Raw genomic sequence first — 6,449 nt, 5'->3', positions numbered from 1 at the left:
CACAAATCTAGCTAAGTAAAGGGGCAGTTTGGAATCAGCCATATATTTAACAAAGCAAAACACAATAAAAACATGGTTATATTATATCTCTTTCCCAACCTTCTATATGAAAAGCATGCTAACGTACTGCGCATACTATTATAATATAAATAATAAAGATCTGAACATCTACTTCATTCATCACAGCCCGCCCCTGCACACGGAAGAGTTTACAACAGTAAGGGAATGTGGATTTTACTTTTAGAGGGAATATTTAATGAATAAGCTTGCAACCAAATAACTCCTGTTCTATTGGATACAGAGCTCAGAGAGAGAGCTGCTGCAGGCCCCTCCTCATCCCCCCACTGTTTGCAGTGACCCCCAGCCTCTCTCCTTTGTCCCTGCTCCCCAGCCCGGCTGCTGGCTGGGGCCTCCACACCCAGCTGCTTCCCGACTCTGCTCAGACCCATTCCCGGAGAGAGCAGTCCAAATTTAGCCCCATGCTTCCGTGCTGCCCATTCATCTGAGACTGACAATGTCACAGCCCCTTACCTTCTGGGCGCATAGTCCCGAGACGAGCCTGGCTCAGCAGCCCTCAGGGGAGCAGGCTATGGGGCAGGCGGCAGTGGCTTGCCCTGGCCCCCTCCCCTGCTGTCAGATGCACCCACCAGCCAGGGAGCAGCGGGCTGGGCAGGGAGGGGCTGAAGGCACTTCCTAAAGGTCATAATGCCCATTCCACAGGGAGCCCCCAGCCACCACAGCGGCTGCTGCCTGGAGTTAACCCTGCTGGCCCCAGCTTGCAGCCGAATGTCTTTCCCAGGATCCATCCCCTGCTCGCCAGGGCTCCACAGAGAGAATTGCTGCAGGCCCCTTCTGCATCCCCACCACTACCAATCGGACTTTTAACAGCCTGGTCAGTATTAATGTTTGTGAAGTGGTCAGATACTATAGTGATGATCACCATAGAAAAGCCCATGAAAAAATTAATAACACTAATTTCAGAATATCATTTGAATGGTGTGTAATAAACAAGGCCTTGGTCACATATTAAACAATAAGGAAAAAACAAAATATTGAACAGCAGCTCATTAAGTCAGCACTGTCCATTCTATGAACTGAATGAGGCAGGGATTATGTGGAAAAAAAATACCCTGTGAGCATGTAATTAAAGACTGTATCATAAAGCACATGCAAAAGGGTCAGAGTTAAGGTCACACAGGCTTAATTTTGCAGGCCTGTTCCTGTTCCCAGAAGGTGCGATAGATAAGGTGGTAGGAGAACTCTTACAAGAGGGCAGGACTAAAAGCTGATACATGAGCCAATAACAGAGCTCTTCCACCAGTCTTCTAAAATTACCGATATGTGAAATGTTAATCTGGATAGGTAGGGTTACTGTAATTGATTACAAAGTCCTCTAGATACTGCATGTGGCTGCTTTTCAAGGACATTTTACTAAAACTTGTTTCACTGTATGGAAAGCTCGCCACATGAAATTCATAGTACTCTGTGCTCAAAACAATGCATGCAAAAAGCAGGATTACAAATAATTTCCAGATAAACAATATTTATCCACTTGCAAATTTTGAGATGTTCCAGGGTAGAGCATGAGGTAAAGAGCTAATCAGGGCTGAAAAGAAGATTTGGGGGGTGGAGGGGGGAAATAGAGGTAGTAGGATTGGGATGGATCAAGAATTTCTTTTTGTTTTTTCTAGTTTTATCTGAAGTATACTACTGAGAGTCACAGCATTAAGTTGTAGTGGTAAAAATCAAATAGGATGGAAGTGAGAAGATGCAGCATTTTACTAGCTTTGTCTTGACTGTACAGTAGAAACTCAGAATTATGAACTGACCAATCAACCACACACATCAGAGTAAACTCCTTAGATTCAACCATTTATTTTTGCAAGAAACCTTATTTAGCTGAAAAATGTAATTTGAAAACAGGAAGTGACTACAGTAAAACCTCAGAGTTACGAACACCAGAGTTACAAACTGATTGGTCAACCACACACCACATTTTTAACTGGAAGTATGCAATCAGGCAGCAGCAGACACTAACAAACAAAAAGCAAGTTCAGTACTGTGTTAAACATAAACTACTACAAAAATGAAGGGGAAGTTTAAAAAAAGATTTGACAAGGCAAAGAAACTGTTTTTGTGTTTATTCCATTTAAATTAAGATGATTAAAAGCCGCATTTTCTTCTGCATAGTAAAGTTTCAAAGCTGTATTAAGCCAATGCTCAGTTTAAACTTTTGAAAAAACAACCATAGTATATTGTTCGAAGTTACGAACATTTCAGAATTACGAAGAACCTCTATTCCCAAGGTGTTTTTAACTCTGAGGTTCTATTGTAAATCTTAATTTGATTAAAACAAACTGCACAATATTTACCGAATGTACCTTTAACTTTACACTACTGTACTGAAACTAACATTCATGTTTAATTTAAAAAATTCTTATCTAATACATGGGGGGTTTTTTTGTTTTTTTTTTCCACCAAATGCATCCGATGAAGTGAGCTGTAGCTCACGAAAGCTTATGCTCTAATAAATTTGTTAGTCTCTAAGGTGCCACAAGTACTCCTTTTCTTTTTGCGAATACAGACTAACACGGCTGCTACTCTGAAACCTGTCATTATGAGACAGTTTCACTTCCGAATTCAAAGTCTATTTAGCAACCAAGTTATACCTCTTAGTTTAGTTGTTGTCATATTTTTGGTATTATATTCCAGATCTGATAATTAGCTGCTTGAAAGAAAAAGGTTATCATGTTCCACTGATCATTGAAATAATGTAGGGACATAGGAATTGCCATAATGGTAATGTGCTAAATGTCACTTCAAATAAAATGTATATTTTAAAACAATATTTCACGAAATGTAATAACCCAGTTTTAACTATGACTGCTGTTATTTTGCAGTGATCTTATACCAGATGTTCCATACCATGCTGAGTTTATTCTAAACCAATGTACATTATAGCTAACAAAAATCATTGTACCCAATTCCACACTGCTTTGTACCTTGTGTAGTCATTTAGGGCTAGATCCTTGGGTGGTATATATTTGATGGGAAAAAAAAAACACTGGCGTGATGGTGAATTGCACTAATTGAGGATTGTGCTACTACTCTGCCAAGTGAGTTGAATGTAGGGGTAAAGCACTACCAAGAATGGTTATGTTTTGGATTCCCTTTGGAGAGCTGGAAATGATTATAGAATGTATAAGGTAGTTTCAGAATCAGGCCCATTTACTCCCAGTTCGTATTACAGATGAGCCAAGATTAACACATTTGCCTTATACCTACCACTTACTGTGAACTTTGGAGGCCTGATTCTTCATTCGCTTACAGTAGTTTTACACCAGTGATACTTAGGGTGACCAGACAGCAAGTGTGAAAAATCGGGAAAGGTGTGGGGGGTAATAGGCGTCTATATAAGATAAAGCCCCAAATATCAGGACGGTCCCTATAAAATCGGGGATCTGGTCATCTGAGTGTGGAGATGGACAAACTACGGCCCGCGGGCCACATCCTGCCCACAGGACTGTCCTGCCTGGCCCCTGAGCTCCTGGCCTGGGAGCTAGCCTCCGGCCCCTCCCCTGCTGTCTCCCCTCCCCCACAGCCTCAGCTCACCGCGCGGGCAGCACTCTGGGCTGCAGGACTGCCTGCTCATGCAGGGCAGCATGGCAGCATGTCTGGCTCCGGCCAGGCAGTGCAGTGGCCAGACATGCTGCTCTGAGCAGCATGGTAAGGAGGCCAGAGCCAGGGCCGGGGGGTTAGATAAGGGGCAGGAGGTACCGGGGGGCAGTCAGGGAGCAGAGGGTGGTTGGATGGGGTGGAGGTTCGGGGGAGTGGGGGGGTTAGATAGGGGGTGGAGTCCCGGGGGGCGGTTAGGGGCGGGGGTCCCGGGAGGGGATGTTCAGGGGACAAGGAGCAGGGGAAGGGGTTGGATGGGTCGGGGGCTTTGAGGGGGGCAGGTGGGGGGTGGGAAGTGGGAGGGGGCAGATAGGGGGCAGGGGCCAGGCTGTTTGGGGAGGCACTGCCTTCCCTACCCAGCCCTCCATACAGTTTCACACCCTGATGTGGCCCACAGGCCAAAAAGTTTGCCCACCCCTGCCCTAGTGATACTCCACTGACTTCAGTGAAGTTAATTCTGATTTACACCATTGCAAGAGAGAGGAGAATCAGGTCCTGAAACCTATATCTGAACCAACACAAGATAAAAACCACACCCCTGATTTTCCATCTCCTTTTGAAATACAAATAAGCCCCCCCCCCAAAGTATTTGTACTTCCTCAAATATTAAGGATTCAGACAAGTGACCCTAGAATTGTAACTTTCTCATTTGGGGGTTTTGCTAAGCCCAAAACCTAATTGACAAGGTTTTGCAAAATATAAACCAAAACCATCCCCTAATTTATACTCAAGTGGCTTTAAGATTATGGAGCAACTAAAAGTGGGATTTTCAAAAGCACTCAGGGTTGGCCTAACTGTACTCCCATGGAAGTCAATGGTACTGGTAACTGACTTCAGTGGGAACAAAGTTAGGCCAGTGCTGACCATTTTTGCCAACCTCCAGGTATGCTATAAGAACAAGGAGTCCTTGTGGCACCTTAGAGACTCACAAATTTATTTGAGCATAAACTTTCGTGGGCTAATGTGATCCATATTACCAGCTCTGTATGCTGTGTGATCCATATTACTAGCTCTAGTGGAGAAAGATTTATCTAGCACATTCATACTGACTGATCAATTAAAAACAAAACATTTGATTTTCCTAAAGCTTTAAGATGAAAATGATGAATACGGTATCCGAAGACCTAGCCAATTTTACCACTTTGCCAAGCCATGCAGATACCTTCAGAAACTGCATAGATGAAGAATTCTTACAGATAAAAGCCTATCTGTCTGTTCTTTACAGCATAATATTTCTGGTGAGCTTCCCAGGGAATGTTATTGTAATGTTCATGTATATTTTCAAGATAAGGTCCTAGAAAAAGCAGCAGCATCATTATGTTAAACTTGGCTGTCACTGACCTGTTGTACTGAGCTACTCTTCCTTTTTTGATACACTACTCTGCTAATGGAGATAATTGGATCTTTGGAGTCTTCATGTGCAAGTTTATTCGCTTCAATTTCTACATCAACTTGTACAGCAACATCTTCTTCCTCACTTGCTTCAGCATTTTCCGCTACCTTGTAGTTATCTATCCAATTAACTGCTTTTTTGTTTGGAAAAGGAGATGGGCAGTGGTGGCTTGCACTACACTTTGGGTGACTTCCCTGGTGGCTGCCAGTCCTCTGAACTTTCTGATCACTTCCAAAGAGAATCAAAACAGATCTATTTGCATGGATCTTTCTACTTCTGAAGACCTGGACACTAGCAGGTGGTATAACTGGCTTCTGACTTCGTTCGCCTTCTTCTTACCCTTGCTAATTGTGACTCTGTGTTACATTGTGATTATTTACACATTGGCTACAGGGCCTCATACTCACACTCTGTACAAGCAGAAGGCTTGCAAACTTGCCATTCTTCTCTTGGTGGTATTATTTTTGTTTCCTACCCTTTCATGTCTTGAGGGGGACTCAGATAGAACTACAACTTCATCCAGTTAACTGCTTCACTGAGAACCAGACCTTTGCTTTTTTTTATTGTATCTATGCCCTTAGCAGCACTAAATACACTTGGTAACTTATTACTCTATGTTGTGATGGGAGACAAATTCTAGCAGGCCATCCTCTCTCTTTTGAAATTGAAGACAAATGAGCACAAAATAGGGAGGGAGCAACAGTGATACTGTTAGTAAGACTTCGAGTACTAGGCTAAATTCACCATTGATTTAAATGAGCGTATCTTCACTGATGTCAGGGATGTTACACTCACGCCTATGCCAGCAGCAAATTTGGCCCAGTCTGTTGAAGTTATGAACTCATCGTTCTGACAATAAAGTTTTGAACACACTTGCCATGTACCTTCCCAGAAGCACATTTGTACTTGTTACTCTACATTCTTCATGTTCATATTGTAATATGTCCAGCAACATAACTCCTGTGGCAGTTCTGTCAAAAACAGTTGCTTATTCATGGAAGATATGAGTTCAGTGTCCACAATCACCACCTGAATATTCACGGATCAGTAATAAGAAGCCACACCCTCTCAAATGATGAATTTTCATTCCACCTAAGGTGTTTCTGGATTTATTTTAGTTCAGAGGTAGATATTGAGTAGACACACTATTGGACTAAATCATCAGCTGGCATAAATTGATGTTTATTTATTCATATATTTCAGTAAGGCTATGCTGATTTACACCAGAAGAGGAACTAGCCCTATGATCTTGGATACTAAGACAGATCTGAAAAGCAATATCAAGATTTGCTATTATGCTAATTTGTTCTGATGCTAGAGGACCTGGTCCAGAGGTATAACTGTAGTGAAGGGGGTTCCTACCACAATAGAAATAAATTAA

The 6,449-nt window shown here is 42.5% G+C and overlaps 1 pseudogene; it reads left to right on the top strand.

Moving 5' to 3' along the window:
• Positions 1 to 4,778: 4,778 nt before the first annotated feature.
• Positions 4,779 to 5,774, top strand: LOC119851356 (annotated as a pseudogene).
• Positions 5,775 to 6,449: the final 675 nt, after the last annotated feature.

Source organism: Dermochelys coriacea, chromosome 1, assembly GCF_009764565.3.
Source record: "Dermochelys coriacea isolate rDerCor1 chromosome 1, rDerCor1.pri.v4, whole genome shotgun sequence".
Taxonomy (NCBI): domain Eukaryota; kingdom Metazoa; phylum Chordata; order Testudines; family Dermochelyidae; genus Dermochelys; species Dermochelys coriacea.
Note: the sequence above shows the minus strand (reverse complement) of the source record. Positions and strands in the feature narration are given on the sequence as shown.